This window comes from Salvelinus alpinus, chromosome 4 (genome assembly GCF_045679555.1).
Source record: "Salvelinus alpinus chromosome 4, SLU_Salpinus.1, whole genome shotgun sequence".
Classification (NCBI taxonomy): Eukaryota; Metazoa; Chordata; class Actinopteri; order Salmoniformes; family Salmonidae; genus Salvelinus; species Salvelinus alpinus.
Window position 1 is genome coordinate 84,051,223 of NC_092089.1, and position 17,806 is coordinate 84,069,028.

Genomic DNA, 17,806 nt, shown 5'->3' on the forward strand with positions numbered 1-17,806 from the left:
GACCAAGAGAAGAGAGGATGAGAGAGGGAAGGAGGAAGGGATGATTCCCTGATTCCGTATGCAGTGTTTCTGATGGAATTCGGAGTAGCTTTCTAGAATGATGGCTCATCAAGCCTCTCATCCCTACATCCTATCTAATTACTTTTATTGCAGTTCCTATGGAAACCGTGGGTCTCTTTGAAGCGGTGACAGGGTGTTTCCACGGTGACAGGGGTGTGTGTTGTCCCCCCCGCTGTTCCACAGGGAGAAATGGTGTCATGGATCTAGGACTGAGAAACTGGTTGTAGTACAGGAGAACACACATCCTTACTGAGAGCCACATACACACACACACACACATATGTTTGCAAGAACAACCGCACACCAGCCAGGTCATCCGTGATACAAGTCACTATTTGACGTCCATCCATGTCTGAGGACGTTGGGAGATGACATAGAAACCGGCCACTAGGGGCAACAGTGAGCTCTGTTACCTTCAAGTAGGTTTCAGTGTTGTGGACGGGGAAGGGCGGATGGGCGAAAGCATCTGACTCTGATTCCAAAAGGTTGAATGTTCGAATCCAGTGATAGAAAGTTGTTTTTGAGATTTTGGTTTTGAGCCTATCCCAAACCTTAACCCTTACCTTAATGCCTAAACTTAACCTTAAACACTTAGAAATTTGACGTTTGAGAAACATGGATGAGCGTCTAATTCTGATGTGAGACTGTGAGAGCTGGTTTCACAAACACACACACACACAGTGTGCTAATGATTATAGCCCTCTAGTCAGTTTATGAGATCTCCTCAATGCTTCTCTCCCTCGGCCACAGACCTCTATTTCACAGGGAGACATGGAAATATTGATATAACTCACTGTCACACCAACAACAACATTCACAAATAGACACAAGCACACACCCTTGTACATACATACAGGCGCACACACACGGATGCACACACAGACAGAAAGATGCACACACCCTCACACATACACAATTCAAATGGCAATTTCACGCCATGCTTCAACTGTGGCGAACCTTCAACACTTGACAGCTGTAAGAAACTAGATAAATAGGATCATGACAGCCATTTGCACAACACAACCAGCTTCTTAATACCCCCTACATCTAGCTTTGAACAACAACACAACCAGCTTCTTAATACCCCCTACATCTAGCTTTGAACAACAACACAACCAGCTTCTTAATACCCCCTACATCTAGCTTTGAACAACAACACAACCAGCTTCTTAATACCCCCTACATCTAGCTTTGAACAACAACACAACACAACAATAGCTTCTTAATACCACCTACATCTAGCTTTGAACAACAACACAACCAGCTTCTTAATACCACCTACATCTAGCTTTGAACAACAACACAACCAGCTTCTTAATACCACCTACATCTAGCTTTGAACAACAACACAACCAGCTTCTTAATACCCCCTACATCTAGCTTTGAACAACAACACAACCAGCTTCTTAATACCACCTACATCTAGCTTTGAACAACAACACAACCAGCTTCTTAATACCACCTACATCTAGCTTTGAACAACAACACAACCAGCTTCTTAATACCCCCTACATCTAGCTTTGAACAACAACACAACCAGCTCCTTAATACCCCCTACATCTAGCTTTGAACAACAACACAACCAGCTTCTTAATACCCCCTACATCTAGCTTTGAACAACAACACAACAATAGCTTCTTAATACCCCCTACATCTAGCTTTGAACAACAACACAACCAGCTCCTTAATACCACCTACATCTAGCTTTGAACAACAACACAACCAGCTTCTTAATACCCCCTACATCTAGCTTTGAACAACAACACAACCAGCTCCTTAATACCCCCTACATCTAGCTTTGAACAACAACACAACCAGCTTCTTAATACCACCTACATCTAGCTTTGAACAACAACACAACCAGCTTCTTAATACCCCCTACATCTAGCTTTGAACAACAACACAACCAGCTCCTTAATACCCCCTACATCTAGCTTTGAACAACAACACAACCAGCTTCTTAATACCCCCTACATCTAGCTTTGAACAACAACACAACAATAGCTTCTTAATACCCCCTACATCTAGCTTTGAACAACAACACAACACAACAATAGCTTCTTAATACCCCCTACATCTAGCTTTGAACAACAACACAACCAGCTTCTTAATACCCCCTACATCTAGCTTTGAACAACACAACCATAGCTCATTAATACCACTTACATCTAGCTTTGAACAACAACACAACCAGCTTCTTAATACCCCCTACATCTAGCTTTGAACAACAACACAACACAACAATAGCTTCTTAATACCACCTACATCTAGCTTTGAACAACAACACAACACAACAATAGCTTCTTAATACCACCTACATCTAGCTTTGAACAACACAACCATAGCTCATTAATACCACTTACATCTAGCTTTAAACAACAACACAACCAGCTCCTTAATACCACCTACATCTAGCTTTAAACAACAACACAACACAACAATAGCTTCTTAATACCACCTACATCTAGCTTTGAACAACAACACAACACAACAATAACTTCTTAATACCACCTACATCTAGCTTTGAACAACAACACAACCAGCTCCTTAATACCACTTACATCTAGCTTTAAACAACAACACAACACAACAATAGCTTCTTAATACCACCTACATCTAGCTTTAAACAAGAAATTAACACATCCGCCACGTTGGCCCTCAACACAGGGGCCCCTCAGGGGTGTGTGCTTAGTCCCCTCCTGTACTCCCTGTTCACCTATGACTGAGTGGCCACGCACAACTCCAACACCATCATTAAGTTGGATGACGACACGACGGTGATAGGCCTGATCACTGACAACGAGACAGCCTATAGGCAGGTGGTCAGAGACCTGGCAGCTTGGTGCAAGAACAACAACCTCTTACTCAACGTCAGCAAGACAAAGGAGCTGATCATGGACTAAAGGAAACAGAGGGCCAAGCAAGCCCCATCCACATCGACAGGGTTGTAATCATTTCTCATCTTGGTTTAGATTTAATCTGGAGCCATGTAGGCTGAGATACTTTATTTACATATGTTTTTAGACCCTTTGCTATGAGACTCAAAATTGAGCGGAGGTGCATCCTGTTTCCATTGATCATCCTTGAGATGTTTCTACAACTTGACTGGAGTCCACCTATGGTAAATTCAATTGATTGGACGTGATTTGGAAAGACACACACTTGTCTATGTAAGGCCTCACAGTTGACAGTGCACGTCAGAGAAAAAACCAAGCCATGAGGTCAAAGGAATTGTCCATAGAGCTCCGAGACAGAATTGTGTCGCGGCATAGATCTGGGGAAGGGTACCAAAACATTTCTGTAGCATTGAAGGTCCCCAAGAACACAGGGGCCTCCATCATTCTTAAATGGAAGAAGATTGGAACCACCAAGACGCTTCCCAGAGCTGGCCGCCAGGCCAAACAGAGCAATCGAGGGAGAAGGGCCTTGATCAGGGAGATGACCAAGAACCTGATGGTCACTCTGACAGAGCTCTAGAGTTCCTCTGTGGAGATGATAGAACCTTCCAGAAGGACAACCATCTCTGCAGCACTCCACCAATCAGGCCTTTATGGTAGAGTGTCCAGACTGAAGCCACTCAGGAAAAGTCACATGACAGACCGCTTGGAGTTTGGCGAAAGGCACCTAAAGACTCTCAGACCATGAGAAATAAGATTTTCTGATGAAACCAGGATTGAACTCTTTGGCCTGAATGCCAAGCCTCACATCTGAAGGAAACCTGGCACCCTCCCTACGGTGAAGCATGGTGGTGGCAGCATCATGCTGTGGGGAGGTTTTTCAGCAGCAGGGAATTGAAGACTAGTCAGGATTGAGGCAAAGATGAACGAAGCGAAGTACAGAGAGATCCTTGATGAAAACCTTCTGCAGAGCGCTCAGGTCCTCAGACTGGAGTGAAGGTTCACCTTCCAACAGGACAATGATCCTAAGCACACAGCCAAGACAACACAGGAGTTGCTTCGAGACAAGTCTCCGGTGCCCGGGCTTGGACACGATCGAACATCTCTGGAGAGACCTGAAAATTGCTGTGCAGCGACGCTCCCCATCCAACCTGACAGAGCTTGAGAGGATCTACAGAGAAGAATGGGAGAAACTCCCCAAATACAGTTGTGCCAAGTTGAAGCATCATACCCAAGAAGACTCGATGCTGTAATTGCTGCCAAAGGTGCTTCAACAAAGTGCTGAGTAAAGGGTCTGAATACTAATGTAAATGTAATATTTCATTTTTTTTATTTATAATAAATTAGCAAACATTTCTAAACTTGGTTTTGCTTTGTCATTATGGTGCATTGTGTGTAGATTGATAAGAATTGAATCAATTTTAGAATAAGACTGTAAAGTATCAAAATGTGTAAAAACTCAAGGTCTGAATCCTTTCCAAAGGCACTGTACAGTATACTGTAGCTGTCATTCATTTGATAGGTCTTAAGGAGCTCCACATTTGTGGATAGAGTTGCACAATTCTCTAGTTTTCCAGAAATGCCAGTCAGAGGTTTCTCAGACGTCCTACTTATTTCCTCTTCATTCCCTGAACTTTACAACCAGAAATTATCCAACTGGAATTGTGCAATGTTATTTGTGGATAAACATAGCCTACAATGTATGGATATCTTTCCACTATTCTCCACTACTCTACATGTCTGCTACAGTAGCTAGGGGATGCTTCTAATGCATTGCTTGGTGAATCATCTGCTAATATGACAATGACTAATGTGTCAGTCTGGTGATGAGGCCGACACACGGCCTGATAAGGAAATTGATTTTATGGATATCACTTATTTCCTCTGCTCATAGCTTCTGCAATTAATTTTTGTTCTGGGATTTATTCAACACTATAGCGAAACAAATTGACGGCTGGTAAATATTGGTCATGCCACAATGGAAAGTGTGTAAAGCAGTCCTGTCCAATATTCTCAAAATATTTGCATGTATGGAATAGATGAAGGGTAAATGTTTGTACCAATGTTGAAAAACGGAACATGTATAGTAAGCAAATAAGCAAATTGAAACTTAATATATTGATTTGTAAATATTTGATTCTGTAAGCACATTATCAAGATCCTGAGGGGAATGTATCATGGTTTATTAACATATGGACCATCCAACAGCCGGTGATTAAACATGTTCAAAGCAACAATAAACATACAGTACCAGTCAAAAGTTTGGATACACCTACTCATTCAAGGGTTTTTGCTTTATTTTTACTATTTTCTACATTGTAGAATAATAGTGAAGACATCAAAACTATGAAATAACACATATGGAATCATGTAGTAACCAAAAAAAGTGTTAAACAAATTCAAATACATTTTATATTTGAGATTCTTCAAAGTAGCCACCCTTTGCCTTGATGACAGCTTTGCACACTCTTGGCATTCTCTCAACCAGCTTCATGAGGTAGTCACCTGGAATGCATTTCAATAAACAGGTGTGCCTTGTTAAAAGACCATTTGTGGAATTTCTTTCCTTCTTAATGCGTTTGAGCCAATCAGTTGTGTTGTGACAACACATTTGAATTTGTTTAACACTTTTTTGGTTACTACATGATTCCATATGTGTTATTTAATAGTTTTGATGTCTTCCCTATTATTCTACAATGTAGAAAATAATACAAATAAAGAAAAACCCTTGAATGAGTAGGTGTGTCCAAACTTTTGACTACTAATGTATGTAAGAAATAATTAATGGACCGCATCCCAGATGGAACCCTATTCCCTATCTAGTGCACCCTATGGGCCCTGGTCATAAGTAGTGCACTTAATAGGGAACAGTTTACCTTTTGGGGCACAGCCATGAACATGAATTCCCGTCCACTGACGATTCAGAGTAAAACACTGCCATTTACATCACTATCAGGTGTGCGAGGTGCAGTGCGTGTGCGTGTGTGTGCCTGTGTGTGTGTGTGCATGTGTGTGAATGTGCGTGTGTGTGTTTGTGTGTGAGTAAGAGACGAGGGCCTGAGAGAGTCAAATGTCATTCTGACCTGTCTGTCTGCCTGGCACACACACACTGGCACCATTCCTCTCACACCTGAGCACAGCTGCTAGCTCCAGCCAACTAAAGTGGCACATTAACACATCAAGAAGTGGGTCATCTCTCTCTGTGTGTGTGCGTGAGAGTATGGATGTGCAATGTCTTTCTTTTGTTCAGGTGTACTGAACCGCAAGCCGAAGCCAGACAGTCGTTTTTTAAAGCTCAGGTTAAATGAGTTCTAAACACGTCAGGGTGGTTGTTTATGTGTTGGGCTCCATCAGAATATATTTGTGATGTATTCTATCCATTCTATAGAGTGAGTGCTATGGACCGTAAAACTACATTAATAAGGCGAATATACAGCCAGGTAACTCCAGGTCACTCAGGGTCCCCAGGAGATGCCTTCAAAACGGGCCACTAGGGGCAATAGTAAGCGCTATTACCACCAAGTAGGTTTCGCTAGGCTGTTGTGGACGGGGGTGGCAGATGCAATACAAGCTCATAGTGCAGGAGATGGACAAAAACAGTCTGGCTTCTGAGTGCAAGCACAAGTTTTACATCCAGGTTCATGCATCCCTCATGTCTCCTCTCCCTGATCCCAGTACAGTATGTATTGACCCTCAGTCTCAACCGCTGATAGCTTCTACTCAAAGGAAATATTCTGTGTGAGAAACTGTTGAAGATTGAGGTTTGGTTTACTGAGCTTCGCTCATCTCTGGCTCTCAGTTCATTCAGTTTCAGCAGTCAGTCTGCTGTTTAGATAAGCTGCTGTTTAACACACACACTCATACAAACACATGCACATAATTTTAAAAATAAATTCCCCTCAGTCCTCTGCCACGGCAGGAGGCTCTGTAGCTTATCAAGGCCAGAAGAGCAACGTAAAGCAACATTTACACTGCGTGGGCGCGTGTAGCACTCACAGGCTTTTATCAGTAGTTCCTCCTGGGTTTACATGGAGAACAGGCATAATGAATAACAGGCCTGGGTTTACATGGAGAACAGGCATAATGAATAACAGGCCTGGGTTTACATGGAGAACAGGCATAATGAATAACAGGCCTGGGTTTACATGGAGAACAGGCATAATGAATAACAGGCCTGGGTTTACATGGAGAACAGGCATAATGAATAACATGCCTGGGTTTACATGGAGAACAGGCATAATGAATAACAGGCCTGGGTTTACATGGAGAACAGGCTTAATGAATAACAGGCCTGGGTTTACATGGAGAACAGGCATAATGAATAACAGGCCTGGGTTTACATGGAGAACAGGCATAATGAATAACAGGCCTGGGTTTACATGGAGAACAGGCTTAATGAATAACAGGCCTGGGTTTACATGGAGAACAGGCTTAATGAATAACAGGCCTGGGTTTACATGGAGAACAGGCATATTGAATAACAGGCCTGGGTTTACATGGAGAACAGGCATAATGAATAACAGGCCTGGGTTTACATGGAGAACAGGCTTAATGAATAACAGGCCTGGGTTTACATGGAGAACAGGCATAATGAATAACAGGCCTGGGTTTACATGGAGAACAGGCATATTGAATAACATGCCTGGGTTTACATGGAGAACAGGCTTAATGAATAACAGGCCTGGGTTTACATGGAGAACAGGCTTAATGAATAACAGGCCTAGGTTTACATGAAGAACAGGCATATTGAAAAACAGGCCTGGGTTTACATGGAGAACAGGCTTAATGAATAACAGGCCTGGGTTTACATGGAGAACAGGCTTAATGAATAACAGGCCTAGGTTTACATGGAGAACAGGCTTAATGAATAACAGGCCTGGGTTTACATGGAGAACAGGCTTATTGAATAACAGGCCTGGGTTTACATGGAGAACAGGCTTATTGAATAACAGGCCTGGGTTTACATGGAGAACAGGCTTATTGAATAACAGGCCTGGGTTTACATGGAGAACAGGCATATTGAATAACGGGCCTGGGTTTACATGGAGAACAGGCTTAATGAATAACATGCCTGGGTTTACATGAAGAACAGGCTTAATGAATAACAGGCCTGGGTTTACATGGAGAACAGGCTTAATGAATAACAGGCCTAGGTTTACATGGAGAACAGGCATATTGAAAAACAGGCCTGGGTTTACATGGAGAACAGGCTTAATGAATAACAGGCCTGGGTTTACATGGAGAACAGGCTTAATGAATAACAGGCCTAGGTTTACATGGAGAACAGGCTTAATGAATAACAGGCCTGGGTTTACATGGAGAACAGGCTTATTGAATAACAGGCCTGGGTTTACATGGAGAACAGGCTTAATGAATAACAGGCCTGGGTTTACATGGAGAACAGGCATATTGAATAACAGGCCTGGGTTTACATGGAGAACAGGCTTAATGAATAACAGGCCTGGGTTTACATGGAGAACAGGCATAATGAATAACAGGCCTGGGTTTACATGGAGAACAGGCTTATTGAATAACAGGCCTGGGTTTACATGGAGAACAGGCATAATGAATAACAGGCCTGGGTTTACATGGAGAACAGGCATAATGAATAACAGGCCTGGGTTTACATGGAGAACAGGCATATTGAATAACAGGCCTGGGTTTACATGGAGAACAGGCTTAATGAATAACAGGCCTGGGTTTACATGGAGAACAGGCATAATGAATAACAGGCCTGGGTTTACATGGAGAACAGGCTTAATGAATAACAGGCCTGGGTTTACATGGAGAACAGGCATAATGAATAACAGGCCTGGGTTTACATGGAGAACAGGCTTAATGAATAACAGGCCTGGGTTTACATGGAGAACAGGCTTAATGAATAACAGGCCTGGGTTTACATGGAGAACAGGCATATTGAATAACAGGCCTGGGTTTACATGGAGAACAGGCTTAATGAATAACAGGCCTGGGTTTACATGGAGAACAGGCTTAATGAATAACAGGCCTGGGTTTACATGGAGAACAGGCATAATGAATAACAGGCCTGGGTTTACATGGAGAACAGGCATAATGAATAACAGGCCTGGGTTTACATGGAGAACAGGCATAATGAATAACAGGCCTGGGTTTACATGGAGAACAGGCTTAATGAATAACAGGCCTGGGTTTACATGGAGAACAGGCATATTGAATAACATGCCTGGGTTTACATGGAGAACAGGCATATTGAATAACATGCCTGGGTTTACATGGAGAACAGGCATAATGAATAACAGGCCTGGGTTTACATGGAGAACAGGCATATTGAATAACAGGCCTGGGTTTACATGGAGAACAGGCATATTGAATAACAGGCCTGGGTTTACATGGAGAACAGGCATAATGAAGCCCTGTACTGTTTCTGATTAGGGCATGGAGGCTACTGTACTATGCTTCAGCTATAGAGATTCTGGCACCCTAATGGCACCCTATTCCCTTTATAGTTCACTACTTTTGGCCTCTAGTCATTGGGCTCAGTTCAAAAGTAGTGCACTTCTAAAGGGAATAGACTGCCATTTGGGACCCACTTCTCACTAGTAAACCAACCCACAGATCATTACAGCTGTAACGTGAGCTCCTAAAGCTCTGCTATCTCGCTGGCTATCCCTTCCTAACACCAAGCTGGTACTTTGTCCAATCCTAAGCTGAGACCTTAACTATGTCTATGCCATTATCAGAGCTTCAAGTCTATCTTGCAGCTTAGATCAGATTTCGATTCTGTAAATGGAGATGGTTCTATGAAAAACAGCTGTTGTATATGCCATTAGGAGCAATAAGCTTGACTGCATAAATCTGCACACACACACACACACACACACACACACACACACACACACACACACACACACACACACACACACACACACACACACACACACACACACACACACACACACACACACACACACACACACGCACAAATACACTGCCTGTCTCATGGTAAATTGCAAAGCAAGGGAGGCATCTACCACCTACCAGCCATAGGAGGCGTCATCTACCACCTACCAGCCATAGGAGGAGTCATCTACCACCTACCAGCCATAGGAGGAGGCATCTACTACCTACCAGCCATAGGAGGAGGCATCTACCACCTACCGGCCATAGGAGGAGGCATCTACTACCTACCAGCCATAGGAGGAGGCATCTACTACCTACCAGCCATAGGAGGAGGCATCTACTACCTACCAGCCATAGGAGGAGGGATCTACCACCTACCAGCCATAGGAGGAGGCATCTACTACCTACCAGCCATAGGAGGAGGCATCTACTACCTACCAGCCATAGGAGGAGGCATCTACTACCTACCAGCCATAGGAGGAGGCATCTACTACCTACCAGCCATAGGAGGAGGCATCTACTACCTACCAGCCATAGGAGGAGGCATCTACCACCTACCAGCCATAGGAGGAGGCATCTACTACCTACCAGCCATAGGAGGAGGCATCTACTACCTACCAGCCATAGGAGGAGGCATCTACTACCTACCAGCCATAGGAGGAGGCATCTGCCACCTACCAACCATAGGAGGAGTCATCTACTACCTACCAGCCATAGGAGGAGGCATCTACTACCTACCAGCCATAGGAGGAGGCATCTACTACCTACCAGCCATAGGAGGAGGCATCTACTACCTACCAGCCATAGGAGGAGGCATCTACCACTTACCAGCCATAGGAGGAGGCATCTACTACCTACCAGCCATAGGAGGAGGCATCTACCACCTACCAGCCATAGGAGGAGTCATCTACTACCTACCAGCCATAGGAGGAGGCATCTACTACCTAGCAGCCATAGGAGGAGGCATCTACTACCTACCAGCCATAGGAGGAGGCATCTACCACTTACCAGCCATAGGAGGAGGCATCTACTACCTACCAGCCATAGGAGGAGGCATCTACCACCTACCAGCCATAGGAGGAGTCGTCTACTACCTACCAGCCATAGGAGGAGGCATCTACTACCTACCAGCCATAGGAGGAGTCATCTACTACCTACCAGCCATAGGAGGAGGCATCTACTACCTACCAGCCATAGGAGGAGGCATCTACCACCTACCAGCCATAGGAGGAGGCATCTACCACCTACCAGCCATAGGAGGAGGCATCTACCACCTACCAGCCATAGGAGGAGGCATCTACCACCTACCAGCCATAGGAGGAGGCATCTACCACCTACCAGCCATAGGAGGAGGCATCTACTACCTACCAGCCATAGGAGGAGGCATCTACCACCTACCAGCCATAGGAGGCGTCATCTACCACCTACCAGCCATAGGAGGAGGCATCTACCACCTACCAGCCATAGGAGGCGTCATCTACCACCTACCAGCCATAGGAGGAGGCATCTACCACCTACCAGCCATAGGAGGAGGCATCTACCACCTACCAGCCATAGGAGGAGGAATATACCACCTACCAGCCATAGGAGGAGGCATCTACCACCTACCAGCCATAGGAGGAGGCGTCATCTACCACCTACCAGCCATAGGAGGCGTCATCTACCACCTACCAGCCATAGGAGGCGTCATCTACCACCTAACAGCCATAGGAGGAGGCATCTACTACCTACCAGCCATAGGAGGAGGCATCTACTACCTACCAGCCATAGGAGGAGGCATCTACCACCTACCAGCCATAGGAGGAGGCATCTACTACCTACCAGCCATAGGAGGAGGCATCTACCACCTACCAGCCATAGGAGGAGGCATCTACCACCTACCAGCCATAGAAGGAGGCATCTACCACCTACCAGCCATAGGAGGAGGCATCTACCACCTACCAGCATTAGGAGGAGGCATCACACAGCAAGGGCCTGAGACTGTTTGGTATAAGACACAGGCGCATTCCTCCTCCTTCCTCCAAGCATGAAATAGTCAAGGATATTAAACGCTAACTGCAGAGCAGTAATTGGTGGATTTAACTTCAAAAGAGCTGATGAACCGTTGTAGATGGTTAGCTAAATGGAAATTAAACAACAAAATTGATTCTTTCTGATGTTTTGACTTGCCGGCCCATTATATTTTCAGTCAGAGGGGAGGTTAAAGCAAGCTGTGTGTGTGCGTGCTTTTAAAGCATGCTATCCACTGTGAGTCTCAATACACCTGAGAATCTGTAACACCAGGAAGAAAACATCTGCAATGAAGACAAACAGTAGGCTGCTACATTATAATGGGTTATAATTTCATCAGTACAGCTGCTACATTATACTGGGTTATAATTTCATCAGTACGGCTGCTACATTATACTGGGTTATTGTGTCAACAGTATGGCTGCTACATTATACTGGGTTATTATTTAATCAGTAAGCTGCTACATTATACTGGGTTATTATTTAATCAGTACAGCTGCTACATTATACTGGGTTATTATTTCATCAGTACAGATGCTACATTATACTGGGTTATTATTTCATCAATACAGCTGCTACATTATACTGGGTTATTATTTCATCAGTACGGCTGCTACATTATACTGGGTTATTATTTCATCAGTACAGCTGCTACATTATAATGGGTTATTATGTCAACAGTATGGCTGGTACATTATACTGGGTTATTATTTCATCAGTACAGCTGCTACATTATACTGGGTTATTATTTCATCAGTACAGCTGCTACATTATACTGGGTTATTATTTCAACAGTACAGCTGCTACATTATACTGGATTATTATTTCAACAGTACAGCTGCTACATTATACTGGGTTATTATTTCAACAGTATGGCTGCTACATTATACTGGGTTATTATTTCATCAGTACGGCTGCTACATTATACTGGGTTATTATTTCATCAGTACAGCTGCTACATTATAATGGGTTATTATTTCATCAGTACGGCTGCTACATTATACTGGGTTATTATTTCATCAGTACAGCTGCTACATTATACTGGGTTATTATTTCATCAGTACAGCTGCTACATTATACTGGGTTATTATGTCATCAGTACAGCTGCTACATTATACTGGGTTATTATTTCATCAGTACAGCTGCTACATTATACTGGGTTATTATTTCATCAGTACGGCTGCTACATTATACTGGGTTATTATTTCATCAGTACAGCTGCTACATTATAATGGGTTATTATTTCATCAGTACAGCTGCTACATTATACTGGGTTATTATTTCATCAGTACAGCTGCTACATTATACTGGGTTATTATTTCATCAGTACAGCTGCTACATTATACTGGGTTATTGTGTCAACAGTATGGCTGCTACATTATACTGGGTTATTGTGTCAACAGTATGGCTGATACATTATACTGGGTTATTATTTCATCAGTACGGCTGCTACATTATACTGGGTTATTATTTCAACAGTACGGCTGCTACATCATACTGGGTTATTATTTCAACAGCAACCTTTTTATATACACTGAGTGTACAAAATATTAGGAACACCTTCCGAATAAAACCGGGAAGACTAGCAAAAGAGAATAGCAAAAGGAAACACGCTGGTTGACCTGACTAACATACAAGACAAACTGGCACAGAGAGACAGGAAACACAGGGATAAATACACTGGGGAAAATAAGCAACACCTGGAGGGGGTGGAGACAATCACAGGAACAGGTGAAACAGATCAGGGCATGACAGGTAGGGATGAAAGTGACTAGGCAATCATGATAGATAATAAACTGAGTAGCAGCAGCGTGTGTGTGTGTGTGTGTGTGTGTGTGTGTGTGTGTGTGTGTGTGTGTGTGTGTGTGTGTGTGTGTGTGTGTGTGTGTGTGTGTGTGTGTGTGTGTGTGTGTGTGTGTGTGTGTGTGTGTGTGTGTGTGTGTGTGTGTGTGTGTGTGTGTAACATATTCCTAAATGTGTAACAATCTATATCATCGTCGTCATCATCTTATTAATCTACCTAATTAGTGCCGATTAAATTATAGGCCTAGATTACTCTGTCTTACTGTGTGTAGCCCCAGGATCATAGCAGTCCAATGCTAGACAACTCCAGTAATGTGACCTGAATGTAGCCAGGGGAGAGGAGGAGGGTCCCTGTCAGTTAACCGTCAAATGGTTTGATCCACTAAAAGGCACATCATGATGGAGGAGCATACCATTGAAAAACATGGGAGGGGGTTCTGGCTGTTTGAAAAGCATGTTCATTGTTATCCTGGGCCTAGAGTAAGTCATGTAAAATCCTCTGAATATGAAAAATAGGCTCTTATCCAATCAGAAATGCATATTTTGGCCAATGGGTAAAATAGATATGTCTCTGGCATAATCCGTTCAAAGGTTATTGGAGGTTTTAGCCTTGTAGGATGGCCAAGATTAGGGTGGCTTAATCACTGGAGACCAGAGAAAAAAAGTGTTAAAAAATCAGGAGAATAGAATTGTCAGCTGGGCTGAATGCTGAGTAAGAATTAAGGCTAACTGACAGGCTCACCGTTGAACTTGTCATCTTTCTTCTCCAATACGGAGAAGAAAACACTAGAGGCAAGATAGATATTGATTTTGAAACATGACATGTAGTATTTTCATATTTTAGTATACGCTTTTCATATTAATGCGAAATTCCTGTTAGTTCGGTAACTCTGTGAAACGTCAACGGAGCACTGAGTGTACCGCAGGCTTTTTATTTTCAAAGCCTTTTACATTTAATTCAGCTCGTGTCATGTTAATTTAGCTTCATGCGACCCGCAGAAACAGCTTCGCAGACATCCACCACAACATGTAAAATCCTCAGAAGTTGAGCAAGCAGCGCTGCTCTTTATAAAGAGCTCGGTGCTTATTTTCAAATCAAATCAAATATTATTGGTCACATACACATATTTAGCAGATGTTAGTGCGGGTGTAGCGAAATGCTTGTGTTCCTGGCTCCAAAAGTAGTAGCAGTAGTATTTAACAATTTACAACAATACACACAAATCTAAAAGGAAAATAATGGAATTAAGAGATATATAATTATTTGATTGAGCAATGTCGGCGTGGCATTGACCAAAATACAGTTGAATAGAAAACAATATATACATATGAGATGAGTAAAGCAGTATGTAAACATTATTAAAGTGACTAGTGTTCCATTATTAAAGTGGCTAGTGTTCCATTATTAAAGTGACTAGTGTTCCATTATTAAAGTGGCCAGTGATTCCAAGATTATTGGATGTACAGTATTAGGTTACGAAATAAGACTTTTTAGATATAATGTTAATGATATGTTAGAGAAAGACCCCACTGAATAATTCAGAACATGAAGAATCATATTTGTCTTGAGGAAGTGAAATGTCATCAGCAAAGCACATGTTCACCCACTTTGAGCAGAGTAGGTGAACACACTATACTCTGTGGATACAAAGGCAAGTGTCATAGTAAAGGACCGAACATATCACCACAACCAGGTGGGAAGAGATGGAAAAATATATTTTACAATGTTGAAACTGGAGAAATTAAATAGCCACCATCTTCTACAAAAACATGAAAAACTAAATTGAAGATCTCACTCGATCTGTAGACAGCTGTGTTTACTGTATTATAGTAATCTACATTACAAGTTCAGCAACCTCATTCTCTCCACATGACTGTTTTCTATGCCTTGTCTCCCTGTAGGTGCTAAAATATCAACTGATCTGGGTTGTTTTATAAAACCTTGCTAGAAGGCTTGCTGACTAGCTGTCTGTCTGGTTGGCTGGCTGGCTGGATGATTGGCTGGTTAGTTAGCTGTCTGTGTGGCTAGCTGGCTGGCTGTCTAACTCATTGGCTGGCTGGCTGTCATTTCTTGTTTTACTAGCTGGCACCATGGATGGCTGGCTGTGTGGCTGACTGACTGGCTGGCTGGCTGTGTGGCTGGCTGGCTGGCTGGCTGGCTGTGCAGGTTTTGATGGATGCTGGAGAGTTCACAGGTTCAGTGTGTGAGGTCTTATCTACCGCAACCAGCTGGACGTGGGACCAATGACTCAATTCAATACACATCACATTACAGCTACAAGAGAATGGCTGCTCCCTCTCTCTGGTTTGCGTCCCAAATGGCACGCTATCCCCTATCTAGCGCACTACTACCTTTTGGGCTCTGGTCAAAAGTAGTCCACTATATAGGGAATAGGATGCCATTTGGGACGTACTCTCTACTCTGCTGTCATTATAGGAGATCCCTCACCCTGTTAACCCTTCAGCTTTACTAACTCTCTTTCTCTCATTTTCTGTTTCTTTCTTTCTTTCTCTCTCTCTCTCTCTCTGTCAAGGGTTCTTCTCCTCTCCTCCCTTCTTCTCACCTTCGCTCCATCTCTCAGGGGCTTACAACTACACAAGACCCAGACCCCCTCCTCTCTTCTCCTCTCTTCTTCCCTTGATCTCAATCTCACTAACTCTCCTTCCCTCTCCTGCTAGAAAGCCCCCACCCCCCAGTCTCCTCCCCTCCACCTCACCCACTTAACATTGGTTACATGTTGATGAATTAATAAATGAACACAAGAGATGCCAGTTGACTGGAATCCATCTATGTTGTTTGTTGATGAGATTCAATCTCCAAATATGAGAGTAAATAATGGTTAATAATAATAATAATAATAATAATGATGATGATGAAGAGTTGTATAATTTATCTGAACATTAGGACCATTAATATTGTACTATTAAAACCCTCCGGAGGCTAAAACACAGAGAAGGGTATTAATGTACACCTACCCACCCACTCACAGCAGTGATTGATAATGATTACAGTGAGGGGATCCAATCTTGATGCATGTTCTCAACGGACAGGTGCTGTCCTGTGCTGTACACTAAACACAAACATTAAATCTATAATAGATTTCTTGTATAAATGAGCTCAAGGGCTTTCCCATTAGGCATTTGTGTACATTAGAAGGATAACGGTTGTGTGGTAATGTAATTTGCTTAATGTTTTGACACGCATATTATTCTGAAAAAGTATGCTTACGTTAACTTTATTGTTGAGCATCTGATAATCTTATCTGTTCTGCATATAAAGGCTTGACTTTCAGTAACTCTGGAATAACCTCATCTGCAAAGACAAAAGTTAGTCCATTAAAGTCCATAAAATGATCAAATGCTGTACAGACATACTTTAAGCCACTTTCAACCGATTTGCACCCATTAAAGTTATTCTAACCCAACCCGTGGTTCCTGCGCCAGCTTAGTCCCTGTTTGACCTGTAGTCTCCCCAGCCTGAGTTGATCGAATCTCTGATGCGAGGTCAGGGTTGACCCACTCCTGAGTGGTTATCTCCTAAAAAGTTGTACGAGAGAGGAGTGTGTGTGTGTATGTGTGTGTTCAGTCCAGCACTCCATACCAGAGACTCTTCTGGTCTGGGTCTGAGTCTGGTTAGGGTCCTGGGTCGGCCATCTGAATGCCTCCCTGACTAAAAGCTTCCATTAGCTATATGTGAGCCATGACATGAGCCAGGAGAGCCGCAGAGTTAAAGACGGGACTAATGCAATTCCATGCTCGGCAGAGGCAGAGAGAGCGAGAGAGAATAGTTCTGTAGCAGCCAATTTCCGTTCCATAAATTGAGAGGTACGAATATAATAAAGTGGAAATTTGTCGTAAAACTACTTCCCCCATAATGCCGTTCCCCATGGGAGCCGGGGTACTAATGGCCATTTCAAACCCAGGCTGTGAAGTGTCTGCCCTGAACACATAAAAAGGTACATACAATTCCTGTGGCTGGGCTGAAGTGTAAAATTGGAGGACTTATCTTGATCATTGTTCCACTGATCTGCTTCACAGGGGGATCAGGGGGAAGGCAATCCCCAAGCAGGTTTAGCAGGGTAATATCTTAATGTGCATGGGGGGAAAAAAACATATAGCTGCCTATAACCTACATAAGAAAATACAACAGTTTACTA